The following is a 20454-nucleotide window of genomic DNA, read 5'->3' on the forward strand; positions in this document are numbered from 1 at the left end:
TCTTTGGCCATGGGTCAGTCCCTTGTAAATAGTATCATAGGGACCAAGGGCACTGTGGCCAGGGAAGACCTCTAAGAGCTGCAGCACTTATTGTGCCACCCTTGGAGGCACTGTACCTTTACACACACACACTGCCATTGCAGGCTGCGGGTTTGGGTGCAGAACAAAGACAAGAATCGACAAGAAGAAGAGAAGGACCGAAGAAGTTGTGATGAAACTAAGAAGATGACGCCTAGGGACTTGAGCCCTACCGTCCTGTCCCCACCTCAAACCTGCTCCTGTGAAATCTCGGTGTGTCGTGCAGCCAGTAGCCTCAAGAACCAGAAGAACCTGCCCTGCCTTCCAAGTCAAAGACTTTGTCTCCTGTGAGCACTGGATTTGCTCAACCACAGACTCCGGCCCCAGCCAAAACCACTAATCTGCACCACTGTGAACCTGACGCACTCGGCCCAAGCGGTCCAACACCACAGAGTTCTCCACGGCCATCCTGACCTGAGATCTGGTGATCTCTGACCTGCCTAGAATCTCCCAGCGAAGCCTGCAGCCTCTTTCTGGAGGATCCCCCCCAACTGCGACCGGCGCTGGTAATTAAAATCCAACGATTAAAGACACCCCTGCACCCAATGTCCCACGGCCTTGGGTGGCCCAGCCAATGGTGTCTAAGCATCCCCAGGCATCCCAACTACCTCTCCAACCGGCGGTCACCTCCAGAAGATCTTCGTCCTGAGCCTGCAGTCTTTGTTGCAACCAGAGAAACCTCATTGAAATCCGCAAGGCACCTGATGCCAAAACAGCACCTTGCACCCAGCCACCCCTGTGGGTATATTTTGGGTGCTGACTCAGATCTCCCTTTGTCCTGAGCCTATCTCCAGGAGCTTTGCTCCCACAACCCTGTGGCTTTCTCGTGAGCAGCTATTCCCCACTGGGAAACATTGGGCCTCAGCACTCTGCACCCAGCCGCCCTAGTGCCGCTGAGGGTGCTTTGAGAGCGCATCCTCGACCCTGGTGAAACCAACTCCCAAAACAAAGTAGTTACCATAAATCGAGAGCAATGTGTTCAAGGCATGTGGGCTGCTGAATTTATATCTATGCATAGATCGCCGCCTAGTGTTGGGTCCGGATGATTGCACATTGTTGTCCTGGAAGAGTCTTCGAAGTATCACAAGATAGGTGGCTCCTCCCCTGGACTACAGTGCGCATGAGCATCCTCTCCATGCTCAGATTGTTTTCTTCCGCCATTGGGTTCGGATGTACTTTCTTAACTCACGTTCGGATTATATATAAAAACTTTTCTCAAGGCCAAAAGGCCTTCGGGGCGTCGGTATTGTCTTCGTTCGGTGCCTTGTATTTGTTCCAGTTCTTCGAGACGAACGTCGACGGCCGCTTGCCTTTCGACACCAAAGGCCCCATCGACGATGGAACGGAGCCCGTTCAAACTATTCCCTGTTTGCAACTCAAAATACCCTCACATCGATGTGCACCCGGTATGCAATAAATGTCTCTCACCGGACCACGACGAGGCCAGCTGCATGGCCTGTTCTCGATTCAGATCGAAGAAAACTCTTCGCCTTCGACGCGCTGCACGACAGTCGGCGCGGGAGTCGCCGCCCGATCCAGAAAACATATTCGGAGCTGACGACGAAGAGCGTGTCGACGAAGAGGATCCTGATCTAAAGTCGGATCCCGCGTCGGAGCGAGAATCCAACCACGATGAGGACGAAGAAGACTCCTACGTCCTTGATGAAGACATCGTCGAGGTATGAGACGACGCACAACCCATCGGAGCCGTCGATGACGACTCAGGTGATGAGCAGGGCCCAACCGCAGTAGCGGGGCCCAGTAAAAAAACCTCCACGGCTCAGGTCGAGGCATCGCCGGAAGGCCTTAGCCAAGATCTTAATCCGCGTTCTACAGCCCCGCTTCCAAGCCAGGCTAAGAACGTTTCCAAAGAGCCATCGGTCGATCGGCCACAATCAGTGGAAAAATCGAAACCAAAACTTAAGGACACAAAATCGAAACCGAAACTGGTGAAAACAGTCATCGGCTCTACGACTTCGGAACATTCCAAGTCAAAACGTGTGTTTGACCCCTCGGGTCGTAAGGGGGTGTCGACCCGAAGATCGGGGCGCCGAAGCCCGTGTCTACTGTTAAGCACGTCACGCTCACGTCGACGTCGGGGTCCAAAGATGGCGACTCTTCCAAAGGCCGCGAGACCCAGAAAAGCCTCGATCCGAAGCCTCGGAAGCCGCTAATGCTGAAGGCCTTCGAGTCAAAAACAAAGGAACAGAGCAAGTTAAAGCAAAAGGGCGTACCTGCTGCGCCACACCAGCTCGAGTCGACGCATAGCCACAAGCAACAGGCTGAACAGTCGGTCGGATCGAAAACGACGCCTATCTCGAAGCACATCAGTCCGTCTCCAGCGCCAATAAAATATGGACTGCCCCCAACAGCGCGACCTAAGACGGTCCAGCTCCCTAAGAGCACCGACGCATCCAAGTCGACGTCGGGAGCCGCACATGCTCATCCCATGCAGGAGGACGTTCTGTTCCAGGCACCGTCCTATGATAACCAGTCGAAACTATTCATCGACTCCAAATCGGGGCGACTCACCATTTATAAAAGGAAAATCATTCCTGAACATCCTATGGAGTCCAAGATACCACTCAAGAGAAAGAGAGACTCTGCCACCTCACCTACTCTCTTTGAACCCATACAATCCTATGGACAAGACTATACCTATTCTCCCACACCTGCCGCTGAGGATGTGGAGGAAGGGTACAATGAGGACCAGTTTAATTATCCCATTGACACAAGCCAGGAGGAGTCCCAACCATGGACTGACCCTGTTGACCCTGATGAACCACACACCACCCCTGACACTCAGTCCTATGCGGTCAAGACATCGCCTACTGAGGATACTGCTGCGTTTAACGCGTTAATTGAGAGGGCAGCCCTTAACCATGATGTGGACATGCACGCTGACCCAGTGGAGGAAGACTTTCTGTTTGCTACCTTCTCAACCTCAGAAAGATCTGTAAAAACTTTGCCTATGCTCAAAGGTGTGCTCAAACATGCTGGTGACATTTTTAAAGAGCCAACTAAGGCAAGGGTGATAAACCCCAGGATTGAGAGGAAGTACCGACCTGCACCTGTGGACCCTACGTATATCAAGGGCCAGCTCCCGTTGGACTCCTTGGTGGTGGCTAATGCTCGTAAGAGAGCAAACTCTCAGACAAGTGGTGATGCTCCTCCTCCGGACAAAGAATCCAAGATCTTGGAAGCTTCTGGCAAACGTGTGGCAGCTCAAGCGGCTAATATTTGGAGAATCTCAAATACACAGGCCCTATTAGCAAGATATGATAGGGCTCACTACGACACGTTAGAGCAGCTACTGCAACACCTGCCTGATGCTTATAAGGAGGGGGCAGAAATGCTCATACAAGAGGGGAAGTTAATCTCAAACGCATCTATTAAATGTGCGTTAGATGCAGCTGACACAGAGGCTAGGGCCATCAACACTAGTGTAATGCTCAGGAGGCATGCCTGGCTCCGCATCTCTGATTTCAAGTCAGAGATCCAAACAACTCTGCTTAATCAGCCAGTTAACCCTGACTTTCTATTTGGTCCTGAGGTAGACACCACCCTAGAGAAAATTAAAAAAGACACTGAAACTGCCAAGTCCATGGGAGCTCTACAGTCACAACAGTTCAGGGGCGGTTCCTTTCGTCGCTCCGGTAACAGGGGAGCGTCTAGAGGACAAACGTCGCAGCAAACACAATACAACAAAGGAAGCACACAACCACCTATAACAAAAACAATAGAGGTGGATACCGTGGGAACAGTACCAAAGGCAGAGGACGAGGAAATAACAATGCCAGATCCTCCGCCACTAATAAACAGTGACGTCTTGTCACTGCCCCCAGACCATATAACACCGGTCGGGGGAAGACTTCAACAGTTCCTGCCAGTCTGGGAAGGCATTACCACGGACAGGTGGGTGAGACAACTTATACAACACGGTTATTGTCTAGAACTAACCTCCACTCCACTCCACCCAACATACCCCCAAGGCGCCGTCCTATGTCCGCAGAGCGCATGCACTTATTGCAGCAAGAAGTTATCACCTCCTACACAGTCTAGGATTTTCCCTAAAATTACCAAAAACCCCATCTACAACCCGCACCTGTCCAACAGTACTTAGGCACGGAAATAAACACTCAGACAGCAACTGCACGGCCAAACTCAGCAAGAGTCAACAGCATGCAGGTGCTCATTCAAAAATTCAGGCCTCAACACTCACTCCCAGCGCAAGTGTTCATGCAACTAATAGGCATGATGGCCTCCTGTATCCTTATAGTCCCACACGCGAGGCTGCACATGCGTCCGCTTCAGGAGTGCTTGGCACAACAGTGGAACCAGGCTCAGGGACAGTTGAAAGACCTAGTGTTGGTGACCGGTCGTGCATACAGCTCTCTGCATTGGTGGAACACACAAAACCTTTGCAGGGGACGACCTTTCCAAGAGCCTCTACCACAGATAGTGCTGACTGCGGACGCATCTCTCCAGGGCTGGGGAGCGCATGTCCTCGATTACACCGTGCAGGGACTATGGACAACACAGCAGCGAAAGATGCACAACAACCTACTAGAACTGACGGCAATCTTCATGGCAATGAAGGCATTCAAGTTGCATTTATGCAACAAAGTCGTGCTGATCCGGACGGACAACATGACTGCAATGTATTACATCCAGAAACAGGGAGGGACACACTCTCCACAATTGTCACACCTAGCACAGTGCATGTGGAAGTGGGCCATTCAAAGGAACATGTTCCTCATGGCGGAACACCTCCCAGGCAAGGACAACCAGATGGCGGACCTGCTCAGCAGACACAGCCATCAGATGCACGAGTAGGAGATGCATCCCTCAGTGCTACAACCGTATTTCCAGCAGTGGAGTCATCCAGAGATAGACCTATTCGCCACACATAAAAACGCAAAATGCCACACCTTCGCCGCCAGGTTCCACACCCGCAGTCTCAGGGCAATGCGATATGGATGAACTGGTCGAACAGATTTGCGTACGCTTTTCCACCAGCACCGCTCATACCGCTGGTAGCGCGCAAACTGGGGCAGCACTCCATGACCCTCATCCTAGTTGCTCCAACGTGGGCAAGGCAAGCATGGTACACCACGTTCCTAGAACTTTCAGTGGTGCCCCACCAGCGACTAAGACTCACACCCAGTCTCCTCACTCACAGCCATGGAGACATTCAGCACCCAGATCCACAACAGTTGAGCCTTGCAATATGGCTCCTGAGGTCATACAGTTTGGCTACCTGGACCTGCCCCCTGACTGTATGGCCATCATCAAGGAGGCTAGGCGGCCTACGACCAGGGCGTGCTAAGCGGCAAAATGGAAGCGTTTTATCTATTGTTCCAATAATAACATAAATCCGCTAGATGCATCAACGCAAAACCTCATATGTTATTTATTGCACCTATACAGATGCACTCTGGCATATAGTTCCATCAGGATACATTTAGATGCGCTGGCCGCTTATCTTCAAAACAGATAGCACCTTTCCCTTTTCAAAGTGCCCGCCATTTAAGCTTTTATGGAGGGACTCAAAAGGGTAATTCCTCCGCGACACCCGCCTTCGCCTGTCTGGAATCTAAACATAGTTCTCACCAGACTCATGGGTCCACCATTTGAACCCCTTCACTCTTGTGAGATACAATTTCTAACATGGAAAGTGGCCTTTCTGGTAGCGATCACATCGCTAAGACGGGTTAGTGAGCTGCAGGCCCTCACTATTCAGGAGCCTTTCATCCAGATTCATGCAAATAGGGTGGTGCTGTGTACCAACCCTAAATTTATGCCTAAGGTAGTGTCACAGTTCCACATTAACCAAACTACTGAGCTGCCAGTATTCTTCCCAAATCCTGATTCAGTGGCAGACAGAGCACTACACACACTATATGTTAAAAGGGCTCTCCTGTATTACATAGACAGAACTAAAGATTTCAGGAAAACTAAGCAACTGTTTGTTGCCTTCTCTCCACAGCACAAAGGCAACCCAATTTCAAAATCTGGTATAGCCAGATGGATTGTTAAGTGCATCCAGATCTGTTATCAAAAGGCTAAACGCACATTAACAGTTCCCCCAAGAGCGCATTCCAAACGCAAGTTAGGGGCATCCATGGCTTTCCTAGGTAACATTCCTCTAGAGGATATATGTAGAGCAGCCACATGGACCACCATACACACATACACCAAACACTACTGCGTGGATGTACACTCCAAACAGCAAGCTGCTGTAGGTCAGGCTGTTCTCAGAACTCTTTTTCAGACTGCTGCAGCTGGCACGGGCAACCGCCGCTAAGGAGGGTAGTACTATTTATTCTATGCATAGATATAAATTCAGCAGCCCACATGCCTCGAACGGAATATGCTACTTACCAGTATGCATCTGTTCTTGGCATGTAGGGCTGCTGACATTTATATCGCCCGCCCTCCTCCCCGGTGCCTGTCGCAGCTGTAGCACTCACAATTATTCTCAAGCATGGTCATCACTTACTGTATCAAACTCCATCTCTGCCACAATGGCGAAAAACAATCTGAGCATGGAGAGGATGCCCATGCGCACTGTAGTCCAGGGGAGGAGCCACCTATCTCGTGATACTTCGAACTCTTCCAGGATAACATTGTGCAATCATCCGGACCCAACACTAGGCGGCGATCTATGCATAGATATAAATGTCAGCAGCCCTACATGCCAAGAACAGATGCATACTGGTAAGTAGCATATTCCTTTCTCCCTTAGGACTGCATTATAATAATCCACATTCAGTGTGGAGTTGGTTTGTATGAAACCTTGAAAAACTGCAATTGTACAAAAACTTAATTATTTAACTTTTCTCTTGGAAATGTCCAAGTGTGATATCTAGGCATAGAGCTGCAGAGTCGTATACACCCTCCCGCCTCCCTGGGGCTTGTATCCGTTCCAGCTATCATCTTAATTAGATGCACACGCATGGACATCCTTTCTTTTATCTTTACTTCTACTAACTCCATCATTTCCCATCATTGCGAAAAACAATCTGAGGATGGAGTCGATGACCATGCGCAGTATTGTCCAAGGGAGGAGTCGCCTCTCGTGACTACAAAGACTTCTTCCAAGAAGACAACAACCTGCAATCATCCGAGCCCAACACCAGGTGGCGATCTAATGCACAGTATACGACTCTGCAGCTCTACATGCCAAGAACAGATGCTTCTCTTCCAGGGGATACTCATCAATAGTCATAAGCACTGAATAGTCCCGCCCACGTGCGGGACCCCGGCGCAATAGCCAGTAATATGCATATATCTACATATATATATATATATATATATATATTATGCATATACATATATTATGCATATACATATGCAGCCCAATATACACCATGCTAGGCTCAAAAACTGCCATTATTGCCTGAAAAATCTTTACATTTGCTAAATAAAAACATATAACTAACATTACATGACAATGCAAAGAAGAAAACACTGCCTTGGTTTTCTTTGAAACACACAACCTTTATTTTCAAAGGTAAAAACAGGCAGGATCATAGAGGCAGCTTTAGCCTAGATAGGCTGCATTGTAACAACAGAAAAATCTGGCGCTGTGCCTTTAAGACCTCTGTGAGCCTCCAGGCTCCCATCATGCACCACAGGTGACAGTTAGGTCAGTTCTTTTTTCCGGCTCCTTTTGTGAGGATCCTGGAGCATTGAGCTCGCCAGTTGGTGATATATTTTCACTTTCTTCTGGTTTTTCTCTAATTTTTTCGTCTTTACTCATCGTCTTTAGTCATTATCTGACTAATCTATCAATTTTTTGCTGTTTTTTGGCTATTTTTCCAGTCACAATGCCGGCCTTATTTGTTAAGTGTCCGGCCTGTGGTAAAAAAATGGCTAAGACAGACCCTCATTCGGTCTGTGTAGCTTGTCTACCATCTTCTCACAAGCCAGAACTTTGATACCACTGCAGCAAGCTTTCAAATAGGACTTTGAGAGAGAGAAGAGCATGACAGAGGAACTGTAAGTGGAAGAGAAGAATTTCATTCCAGGAAGCCTTCTTCTCAGCACAAAGAGCGCAAGGACAGAGGGGAGAAGAGAAAACATCGGTCTCCTTCAACTTCGAGGGACAGATCTTCTTCCAAGGCACCTGTGTGCTCAAAATCAGCATCGAAATCGCCGTAGCGGCATACGTCGAAGCATCCCTCGCCGTCGAAGAATTCGCCGTCGAAGCAAGGTGAGAAGCGACATGAGCATAGGCGGTCCCGGTCTGGCTCGCCTGCGACTGCAAGAGGGCGGGACTCGACGTCGTCTCATCGACGTCGACGGTCGCCGTCGAGAGGCTCGAAACATCAGTCAAGGTCGCCGTCGAGAGGTGCCATGACGTCGACGTCGAACCGGGCAGTAGAGGTTTCGACGTCGAAGAGCCCAAGTCATGCGACGTCGAGGCACACGACGCTGAGAAAATCATCGCCGTTGAGGCGCCTGACGTCGATGCCGAAGAGGCAATCGTCGTCTAAGAGGTCGGCGTCTAAGAGGTCGGCGTCTAAGAGGTCGGCGTCTAAGAGGTCGGCGTCTAAGAGGTCGGCGTCTAAGAGGTCGGCGTCTAAGAGGTCGGCGTCTAAGAGGTCGGCGTCTAAGAGGTCGGCGTCTAAGAGGTCGGCGTCTAAGAGGTCGGCGTCTAAGAGGTCGGCGTCTAAGAGGTCGGCGTCTAAGAGGTCGGCGTCTAAGAGGTCGGCGTCTAAGAGGTCGGCGTCTAAGAGGTCGGCGTCTAAGAGGTCGGCGTCTAAGAGGTCGGCGTCTAAGAGGTCGGCGTCTAAGAGGTCGGCGTCTAAGAGGTCGGCGTCTAAGAGGTCGGCGTCTAAGAGGTCGGCGTCTAAGAGGTCGGCGTCTAAGAGGTCGGCGTCTAAGAGGTCGGCGTCTAAGAGGTCGGCGTCTAAGAGGTCGGCGTCTAAGAGGTCGGCGTCTAAGAGGTCGGCGTCTAAGAGGTCGGCGTCTAAGAGGTCGGCGTCTAAGAGGTCGGCGTCTAAGAGGTCGGCGTCTAAGAGGTCGGCGTCTAAGAGGTCGGCGTCTAAGAGGTCGGCGTCTAAGAGGTCGGCGTCTAAGAGGTCGGCGTCTAAGAGGTCGGCGTCTAAGAGGTCGGCGTCTAAGAGGTCGGCGTCTAAGAGGTCGGCGTCTAAGAGGTCGGCGTCTAAGAGGTCGGCGTCTAAGAGGTCGGCGTCTAAGAGGTCGGCGTCTAAGAGGTCGGCGTCTAAGAGGTCGGCGTCTAAGAGGTCGGCGTCTAAGAGGTCGGCGTCTAGGAAATCGACGTCTAAGAGGTCGGCGTCTAGGAAATCGACGTCTAAGAGGTCGCTGTCGAGGAGGCTGTCGTCGACGTCTCCAGCAGCAAAGAGGCCTAGAACGTTTTCCAAAGACCGGTCTAAGGTTTCTATGGTGTCTTCAGGGAGTTCCTCTTCCTCCCCTGGGCTGCGGATTGTACAAATTTCTCCAGAGCCCTCAAGAGCACCTTCACCTACAGGGGCTAACATCTCGCCACGATGGCTGGGTGAGATCAGAGACTGGAAGATAAGAAAAATGAACCTTCCAAGGTCTCGTTCAAGGTCTCCAGTGTCTGTAAGACTGGCTTCAAGATCAAGGTCACCTCTTGTACAGGTGGTACACTCTCCAAGAAAACATGAGCGTACTCCTCCGAGAAAATCTCCATCGGAGAGAAGGCGAACTTCACCCTCTCCTAGGTCTTCTCGTCATCACTCTTCTAGAAGACGCGATGCTAGATCTTCGACAAGGTCTTCAAATTCAAAGAGGAATTACTCGCCAACGCTGTCATCAACTCCTCCGAGTAGGATTTCACCGATTGATGACGTGATTACTTTTAATGAAGTTCTCTGTCGTGGTGCAGCGAAACTTAACATCGACATGCCTGTCTCTACTGCCAAGACAACGGTCATCTTCGAGACTTTGCATCAGAAGTTATCATCAAGGCCTTTACTTCCTCTGGTTCCAGGTCTGTTGGAACTTGCGGAGCACAAGTTCTTAATTCCTGCGTCTTTGTGAGCGGTTCCTTCGCGGATCGCAAAGAAATATAAGGCTCGGACAATGATCCTTTATTTCTGAGGTCTGAGCCACAACCTGATTCAGTCATCGTTTCAGCGGCTCGTAAGAATCAGACAGGAGCAGCATCATCCTCTGTTCCTCCTGATAAAGACAGCAAAGCTATGGACTCAGTAGGAAAGAAAATGTGTGCCACTTCTGCTTCCTACATGAAGGTTGCCAGCGCCTCCGCTTTACTGGGTCGCTATGACCGCGCACTATGGGATTCCTCGTCTCGGTTTGCAGAAAAACTTCCAAAAGAAGACAAGCATGATTTTCTTGAAATCCTTCATGAAGTTGGGCTAGTGGCTAACCAGGTGATTAGCGCAGCTGCAGATGCTTCCGACCTGTCTACACATGGCTATGCTCATGGACTCTGTGCAAGACGTTCAGCTTGGCTAAGGGTTACGGGTCTTAAACCGGAAGCGCAACACCGAATTCTTAATCTGCCGTTCAATGGTAAATCGATCTTTGGGTCTCATGCTGACGATGAGATGTCACGAATGAAGATGGAGCTCGATACGGTGAGAGCTGTTGGTCTCAAAAGAGAAAGGACAACTTTAAGAAAAAATACCGTCCTTATGATCGAAGACAGAACCAGCAGAGGGTTCAAACCCCTCAATGGTCGTCACAGCAGAATCAGGGAAGATCTCAGTTCTCCCAGCGTCGTCCTGGTAGAGGAAGAGGGGGCATTTCCAGGCAGTCTGCTCCTGGAAACAAGCAGCAGCAACAGAAACAGTGAGTGCTTGCTTCCCCTGAGCCCGTTACCCACTCCGGTGGGGGGAAGTGTTCGTTTTTGCCTGGACGAGTGGAAAAACATCACAAACGACAAATGGGTGCTGAATATTGTGCAAAATAGAAATGCAATCAGATTCAAGTCTCCCCCACCTTCCATTCCTCCTCAAAAGTCTGTGTTCCATCGAGTTCATCTTTTGAAGCAGGAGGTGTCTACATTAATCTTAAAGGAAGCCATTGAGGCGGTCCCGAGGGCACACCGTCGACAAGGCATTTACTCCCGATATTTTCTAGTTCCAAAGAAAGGTCCAAACAAGGAGTTCAGGCCCATACTAGATCTCAGGCGCCTCAATCAGTTTATTCGGCGAGAAAAGTTCAGAATGCTGGCGTTACATCAAATAATTCCACTTCTGCATCAAAAGGACTGGATGTGCTCCATAGATCTTCAGGATGCTTACTTTCACATCCCCATCGCCCCAAAGCATCGGAAATTTCTAAGGTTATGCATACAAACCAGCTATTACCAGTTCGCAGTCTTGCCCTTTGGGCTAAAGTCAGCTCCTCGCACCTTCTCAAAGGGCATGGCAGTCGTAGCGGCTTTCCTAAGGAAGAGACATATTTTCGTCTATCCCTATCTAGACGATTGGCTGCTAAAGAGTGCGTCTCCGAGTCTGCTTCAGCAACATCTCACGTTCTGCATACATCAGCTGCGGAGGCTGGGCCTGCACGTGAACTTCAAAAAGTCTATCCTCAATCCCACACAGAGGATACACTATCTAGGCGCACTTCTGGATTCAAAGGACGCAAAAGCGTATCCTTCGGAGGAGAGACTATCCTCCATTCTCCTCAAGTGTCAAACCTTACTAAAGACTCCTCGACCAACGGCCAGACAGATCTCGTCTCTGCTAGGGTCCATGGCGGCTTGCATTTTCCTCGTCCCGAACGCCAGGCTGCACATGAGACCTCTGCATCAGTTTCTGGAGGATCAGTGGTCCCAGTTTTCAAACCGTTGGGAAGACAAACTGTCACTACCTCTGTCAGTGCGAATCTCCATTCGATGGTGGATGCAGCGGAGTCATCTGGTAGTGGGAGTGCCTTTTCAAGAGGGCATGCCCAATCGATCGTTGGTGACAGATGCGTCCCTGCAGGGATGGGGCGCCCATCTGGGGTCCCTTCAAGTTCAAGGAGTGTGGTCAGAGAAAGAAAAGCTGTATCACATAAACATGTTGGAACTCAGAGCTGTCCATCTAGCTCTCAAGGCTTTCTTTCCAGCGCTCACGTCATCCTCTCTGCTTGTTCAGACGGACAATACAACAACAATGTACTATCTGAACAAGCAGGGCGGAACGAGATCCAGACCTCTATCGCTGGAAGCACAGGCAATCTGGAAGTGGCTTCTGGCTCGGGGTATGACAATTTCAGCTGTCCATCTGCCCGGTGTCCTCAACGTCCAAGCAGACGACCTAAGCAGACACTTCGCAGAAGCACACGACTGGGTCTTAACCCCTTCGATGCTGATGACGAGCTGGGCTCGTCATGAGGTAGCCTCCTCGCACGCTCATGACGAGCCCAGCTCGTCACGTAAAGTGCGGTTTCGGAAATCTCAGCGTACGGGCGGAATTCCGCCCGCACGCATGCGGTTAAAAGACGAAGTGATAAGAGATGTCTTCCAGGCCTGGGGGTCACCAGAAATCGATCTATTCGCGGACGCCGACAACGCAAAATGCCGCGTCTTCGCGTCCAGGTACCCACAACGAGGGTCCAAGGGGAATGCTCTATGGATGGACTGGTCAAGACATTACTCTACGCTTTTCCACCGATTCCACTCATTCCCTTGGTGATCAAGAAACTGTACAAGTCGAAGACAGACATAATTCTAGTGGCTCCGGAGTGGCCTCGCCAATGGTGGTACCCGGATCTCCTGCATCTATCCAAAGTACCGCACAGGAGGCTTCCTTGTTATCCAGATCTGCTGGCGAGAGAGAACGGCAGGGTGTTCCATCCCAACCTGCCGTCCCTGAAGCTAGCAGTATGGTTCCTGAGTTCGTCCAGTATGGACATCTAGGCCTCTCGCAGGACTGTATGCACATTTTAAGAGAGGCAAGGAGAGCTTCTACAAGAAAGACGTATGCTTTCAAGTGGAAGCAGTTTTTCATGTGGTGTGCTGCTGAAGGTCATGACCCGATTCGAGGTCAGGAACAGGTACTGTTACCATACTTACTTTCTTTGGCCAAAGCAGGTTTACAGTATTCCTCTATTAAGGTCCATCTGGCAGCAATAACAGCATATCGAAAGTCCCCTACCCAGGTGTCTTTCTTTCAAATGCCAGTTGTGAAGGATTTTCTGGAGGGTCTCAGGAAAGTGTATCCTCCCGTGAGGGCTCCCTCTCCTCCTTGGGAGCTTAATGTGGTTTTGTCTAAATTGATGGGTCCTCCATTCGAACCTATACATAAGGCCTCCCTTCACCATCTGTCATGGAAGGTGTCCTTCCTTGTAGCTATCACTTCTGCACGCAGGGTGAGCGAGATTCAGGGCTTTTGTGCTACAGAACCCGATCTCGTTTTCTATGCGAATAGAGTGGTGCTTCGGACTCATCCCAGATTCCTTCCTAAGGTAGTCTCGGATTTTCACATTAATCAGTCAGTGACACTACCTACGTTTTTTGCTAATCCGAGCTCTTCAGCTGAAAAAGCTCTACACTCTTTGGATTTGAAAAGAGTTTTGAAGTTTTACCTTGATAAAACTAAGAGTGCTAGAAAGACTGATCATCTGTTTGTGTACTACGGTCCTCTGAATACGGGCTTGTCTGCTTCTAATCGGTCCATTTCTAGATGGATTGTGTCATGTATTTTATGTTATCAGTTGGCACGGAAACAGCTCCCGGGTGGACCGAGAGCGCACTCCACTAGAGGAAAGGCGGCTACTATAGCAATGCTTAAAAATGTTTCTGTTCATGAAATTTGTAAGGCAGCTACATGGCGTTCGGTTCACACCTTTGCCCGCCATTACTGCCTTGATTCTGTTGCTCAGGCGGATGCCCAAGTTGGTCACGCATCCCTGAGGAATTTGTTTGGGTAATATCTATATTAGTGTACCGTTTAGAGAGTCTGGTATTCGTCCGCAGGGTATGGGATGGACTTGCTACTCTATTCAGTGCTTATGACTATTGATGAGTATCCCCTGGAAGAGAAGGATTAGGTACTTACCTGTAATCCTAGTTCTCTTCCAGGGGTATACTCATCAAAGTCATAAGCACACCCACCCGCCTCCCCGGCGAATACCAGAGCTGTCTATTTTACATGTTACCCATGCAGTTTATCACACTGTTATACGCCGTCCAAAAGAACTGACCTAACTGTCACCTGTGGTGCATGATGGGAGCCTGGAGGCTCACAGAGGTCTTAAAGGCACGGCGCCAGATTTTTCTGTTACAATGCAGCCTATCTAGGCTAAAGCTGCCTCTATGATCCTGCCTGTTTTTACCTTTGAAAATAAAGGTTGTGTGTTTCAAAGAAAACCAAGGCAGTGTTTTCTTCTTTGCATTGTCATATAATGTTAGTTATATGTTTTTATTTAGCAAATGTAAAGATTTTACAGGCAATAATGGCAGTTTTTGAGCCTAGTATGGTGTATATTGGGCTGCATATGTATATGTACATGCATATTATCTATATATATATATATGGTTTTTTTATGCGTATTTATATGTAAATATATATATATATATATATATATATATATATATATATATATATATATATATATATATATATATATATATATATATATATATATATATATATATATATATATACATACATACATACATACATACTTGTAGATATATGCATATTATTGGCTATTGCTCCGGGGTCCCGCACGTGTGCGGGACTATTCAGTGCTTATGACTTTGATGAGTATACATCTGGAAGAGAACTAGGATTACAGGTAAGTAACTAATCCATACTGGTAAGTAGCATATTAATTTACTTACCTGCACCAGACCTGACTTGGTCTAGAAATATTATAATTGAATAATATGTTCGAGGCATGGGAGCTGTAGGTCACATTCTTTGCATACTCCTGCCGTCTAGTGGTGGCTCTGGATGTTTGTAAGTTTTTCTTCAAAGGAAGTCTTTCCAGTCACAAGGTAAGGTGACTCCTCCTTTCCTGCACATGGGCATTAACTCCATTGTTAGATTGTTTTTTCCACCATCGGGTTCTATCGTGTATTGCTGCGCTCTGGTTCAAAACTTTTCTTCAGGTTCCCCTTGGTGCGCATTCCACTCTACCCTCATTGGTATTGTCTCGTACGCATATCTGTGAGAAAGTACCCTTTTTCTGCATGGTTGCCCCCACATTTTGCTGAATTGCTGATGTGCTTTGACCGAGTGTGCCCTGTACCTTTATATATATATATATATATATTTATATATATATATATTTTTTTTTTTCAACAAAGGTCCGAGCTTTTCGGGAGTCACGCTTCAGCTCCCCCATCTCCTCGACATTCCGATGATGATTTGTTTGCCCTACGCGTTTCGAGGCCGTCCTGCCTCTCGTCAGGGGCTGGCTGCATTCTCATTCGGCGCTTGCAACAGTCTCATAAATGCGTGCATGATTAATTAATTGCACCCGTGTAAGTCACATTTGGGGTTTTTTCAAACAGATGCACGTCGGGACATGTAGTCCTTAGAGATTCAATTTCCACCTATAGTAGGCTCCAAGCGCCGATGTTTAGCATATTTTCATTGATCTCGAGGTGGCATCCTTTAGTAGGTGCTGGGCTTCACTGTGCTTTCCAGGTTGGGCGTAGTCCCAGCCTTCAGCCTCGCGCTTTACCACGATGGTGCTCTCCCGCACACCGGGACAGGTGTGTAAATAATTTTTTCAACAAAGGTCCGAGCTTTTCGGGAGTCACGCTTCAGCTCCCCCATCTCCTCGACATTCCGATGATGATTTGTTTGCCCTACGCGTTTCGAGGCCGTCCTGCCTCTCGTCAGGGGCTGGCTGCATTCTCATTCGGCGCTTGCAACAGTCTCTTAAATGCGTGCATGATTAATTAATTGCACCCGTGTAAGTCACATTTGGGGTTTTTTCAAACAGATGCACGTCGGGACATGTAGTCCTTAGAGATTCAATTTCCACCTATAGTAGGCTCCAAGCGCCGATGTTTAGCATATTTTCATTGATCTCGAGGTGGCATCCTTTAGTAGGTGCTGGGTTTCACTGTGCTTTCCAGGTTGGGCGTAGTCCCAGCCTTCAGCCTCGCGCTTTACCACGATGGTGCTCTCCCGCACACCGGGACAGGTGTGTAAATACTTTTTTCAACAAAGGTCTGAGCTTTTCGGGAGTCACGCTTCAGCTCCCCCATCTCCTCGACATTCCGATGATGATTTGTTTGCCCTACGTGTTTCGAGGCCGTGCTGCCTCTCGTCAGGGGCTGGCTGCATTCTCATTCGGCGCTTGCAACAGTCTCTTAAATGCGTGCATGATTAATTAATTGCACCCGTGTAAGTCACATTTGGGTTTTTTTCAAACAGATGCACGTCGGGACATGTAGTCCTTAGAGATTCAATTTCCACCTATAGTAGGCTCCAAGCGCCGATGTTTAGCATATTTTCATTGATCTCGAGGTGGCATCCTTTAGTAGGTGCTGGGTTTCACTGTGCTTTCCAGGTTGGGCGTAGTCCCGACGTGCATCCGTTTGAAAAAACCCCAAATGTGACTTACATTTAGCATTTTCAGTGCAGAACAATAAAACAGGTATGTCATTATCCCTCCGAAGCTCCAAACCCAGAGCCCCCCCACAACCCCCCCGAACCCCAATTCTCTATTCATAAAGGAAAGTCCAAGCAATGTGAAGTCCACATCAGTGCCACTGGCCAAAAATACAGTACAGCATCCTTCAGTCCATGACCTTCGTGGTCCCCCAACCCCTGTCCCAGCAGCTTTCTCAGAGGCCTCCATCCAGTCCATGGTAGTGGCGCCATTTCCCCCACACTCTCCCAAACTTCTTTGGGCACCCCCGCGCTTTATAGGTAACCCTCTCTGCGGCCATATACAAGTCCAGGCCGCCACGCCAGTCCTCCAGCCACGGGGAATCTGGGGCTCCCCACTTCCTGGCCACATCCCTCTTGGCCACTACTAAGGCCAGCACTAGGAAGATCAATTGTGGGCGGCTTACATCAACATCATTTGTCATCCCCAGTAGGACTAACTTGGGGTCCAGCTGAAGAGTGGTCTCCATTACCGCTCCCAATTCTCGGAGTACTTCACCCCAGAAAACTTGAATAGTCGGGCACGCCCAGATGGTGTGGAAAAAATCCCCTCTTTCGAACCCACAACGCAAGCAACAGGGATCTGGTGCCCTCCCAATTTTATACAATCTCAGCCGATCAAAATAAGTTCTATGAAGCACCTTGAATTGTATCAATCACAGGCGAGATTTAATCGCCACTTCGCGTGGGCATGTTGTTCATTAGTGTCCTGTATGTGAGGGAGACCGCCTTGTGTGGGATCTGTTCCTGTAGGAGGCGACCCTCTACTGGAGCATATTCCGGGAGTGGAGCCGCCAGTACCGCCTCCGCCCGTGCCTCAATTGTGTGTACCTAAAAGCTTGTGTAGGCCCCAGACCATATTCCCTCCTCAACTCCGCAAACGATTGCAGCTCTTCCCTCTTCATCACATCGCCCAGAGTAGTAATCCCTATGGCGTACCAGGCCCCAAAGCCCTTAAGTTTATGCAGTTCCTTGAGCCAGGTACACTTCCATAGGGGAGTCTGACGAGTAGGTTTGCCCTGCCACCCCGTGGCCCTTGTTGCATTAGCCCACGCCTGTAAGGTGACCTTTGTGGCTGGAAGCAGCCTGTCCCTACCCCTGGCGCCATATAAAAAGTGCATAAATGTATGTGTTCATCTAGACATTCTTGAGATTCATCTACCTCTTAAAGTTTTTCAGCAACCCCTTCACCAGAAGGTAGGTCTATTCCGCACAGACAACATGAGTGTTATATACTACATTTAGAAACAAGGAGGCACACACTCCATATTGCTCTCTTGCATATCAGAGCGTGAAGGGCACTGGGCAATACATCACAACAGTTACCTCTTACTAGAATACCAAGTAGAGGCGGAAAGTGACTTCACAGATATGCTCAGCAGAATGTACACGAGTGGGGCATCAATACAACATTGCTCAACTCATGCTGTCAACGGTGGGGAACCCCAGAGATAGACCTCTCTTCCACACACTAGAACACAAAATGTCAAAACTTTGCCTCCATGTTTCCTCACCCATAATATAAATGGGAAGCCGTATGGATCAGCTGGTCAGGGATATTTGCTTATGCTATAATTCTTCCTCTCACAATCATTCTTTACGTGGTTCAGCAGCTCACACACACATCCCTAACACTCTTTCGAATAGCCTCAAAATGGGGTCGACAGGCATGGTTCACAACCCTACTAAAACTATCATTTATGCCACACAAGAAGCTGCCCATCTGGCCAAGTCTCCTAACTCAGGACCAGGGTACAAGTCACACACCCCTACCCCACTACTTCTGGCTCCTGAATTTTGAATTTGAGTACCTCAGTCTTCCACAGGTTCCCACATGTTATTCAGCTAATGGAAGGGATTTGCGCATTATTGTTTAGCAAAACAAATCCAACCACTATCCCCTAGGTACTCCTTTTACAACAAGCAGGTCTTGCATACACCTCTTTTAGGTTACACTTAGCAGCACTTGCTGCCTACATGCAAAACAGGCAACATATGCTTAAGATTCCTGTTGTTAAAGCCTTTATGGAGGGATTAAAAAGTCATTCCTCCCTTCATCCCACCAGCCTGGAATCTTTATATAGTTCTTACAAGGCTTATGGGTCCTTCTTTTGAACATCTACATCAATGTATTTATAATTTATTCATAAAGTTTTATGCGATATACAGTTCCTCACATGGAAGGCAACATTCTTTTTTTTAATTTTTATTTTTTAATCTTTTTATTAAAAACTTCAGGAAAATTGCAGACACAGTATACATAATCAAGGTTACAGGACAGGCAGACACCATTTTGCAGAAGTGATACAATTCACTGAAGAATAGACGGCTAGACAACACCCTCTATATTTCTGCCAAGGCGCCCAGATTTTCCCCCATTTCTTAGCTGCCACCCTACTTTTGTATACCGTTTCTTCTTCGCATTGTCACCAGTCGAGTAAAGCAACGGATAAGTGAATTTCAAGCACTCACTCTAGGAGAACCTTTCCCCAAATACGTCCAGATAAATTGGTACTAAGAACAAGACCTAAATTTCTCTGTAAAGTAGTTTAAACTTTTAATCCAAACCATTGAGTCCCCAGCCTTCTTTCTGAAACCAGACTCCGTGGCAGAGCTCCACACACACACTAGATCTTAAAAGAGCAGTAATATACTACATCAATAGTACAAAACCTTTTAGTAAAACTCAATGTTTTGTAGCGTTTTCAAACTCATAAGGGCTCACCAATATCTAAAGTAGGAATTGCAAGGTGGATGGTAAAAAGCATACAAACTTGCTACCACAAAACTAAGCAATTGCTACCTACATCTTCAAGAGCACATTCCACATGTAAAAAAAGGGGCCTCTGACTTTCCTAGGAAGAATTCCACTAAGTGATAGCTCTAAGGCAGCTACATGAATAACCCATATATATGTTCACAAAACACTATTGTGTTGATGAGTTTGCTAACCAACAAGCTAGAGTGGTTCAAGCTATATTGTGAACACTTTTTCGAAGATCTACTTCACTAGCTAGCCACCTCATTATGGGAGTCTTGCTTTACATTCGGTGCGAAGCATATGTATCTATGACCAACATATGCTACGAATGGAACAAGTTCCTTACCCTGTAAGCATCTATTAGTAGTGTGTAGTTTTGTAGATGCATGTGCACCCATCCTCCTCCCTGCAAGCTAATGGCTGTTGATTCCCTACTTTAACTCTCATCTTTATCAAACTATAGCCTGTATGTACATCTTTACAATCTCTCTGTTGCTCCTATCCTAAGCTCACCCAATGAACCGAAAATAATCTAACAAAGGAGCCGATAATCATGCGCAATAAAGACAATAGGAGGAATCACTTTACCTTGAGGCTCGAAAGACTTCTTAGGAGACAAACAAGTTGCAAACGTCCGAGCCCACACTAGATGGCAGGAATATGCTAAGCATATGATTCTACAGCACTACAAGCTCTGAATAGATGCTTACAGGATAAGTAATGCGTTCCTTGTCTATTGTTTTTCTTCCTACATTTTTAGAAATATAACCTGACAGTTGCCAATACCCGTTTTACTCCCTTTCTTTGATTTAAAATGTTTTTATTTTCAGCACAGTTCCATAATAACTCATAGTTTACTGCTCTTTGTCTTGTCTAAAAACTTACTGCTTTAGTTCTGTATGAAATATGCACCGCAATTTTTGTACAAACATTGTACTTCTATGCACCTCTTTAGAGTTTCCAGAGCTCATGTAGTCCTCTGCTGCATAAACACTGACCTCTATAATGTCCATAGAAGGACCATACAAA

The 20454-nt window shown here is 48.0% G+C and overlaps 1 protein-coding gene across 3 annotated transcripts in view; it reads left to right on the plus strand.

Annotated features, from left to right (window-relative positions):
• STAG2 (STAG2 cohesin complex component) overlaps positions 1-20454 on the plus strand; it is a 1493174-nt gene that overhangs the window by 510095 nt on the left and 962625 nt on the right. The window lies entirely within an intron of this gene.

This window comes from Lissotriton helveticus, chromosome 4_1 (genome assembly GCF_964261635.1).
Source record: "Lissotriton helveticus chromosome 4_1, aLisHel1.1, whole genome shotgun sequence".
NCBI classification, from domain to species: domain Eukaryota; kingdom Metazoa; phylum Chordata; class Amphibia; order Caudata; family Salamandridae; genus Lissotriton; species Lissotriton helveticus.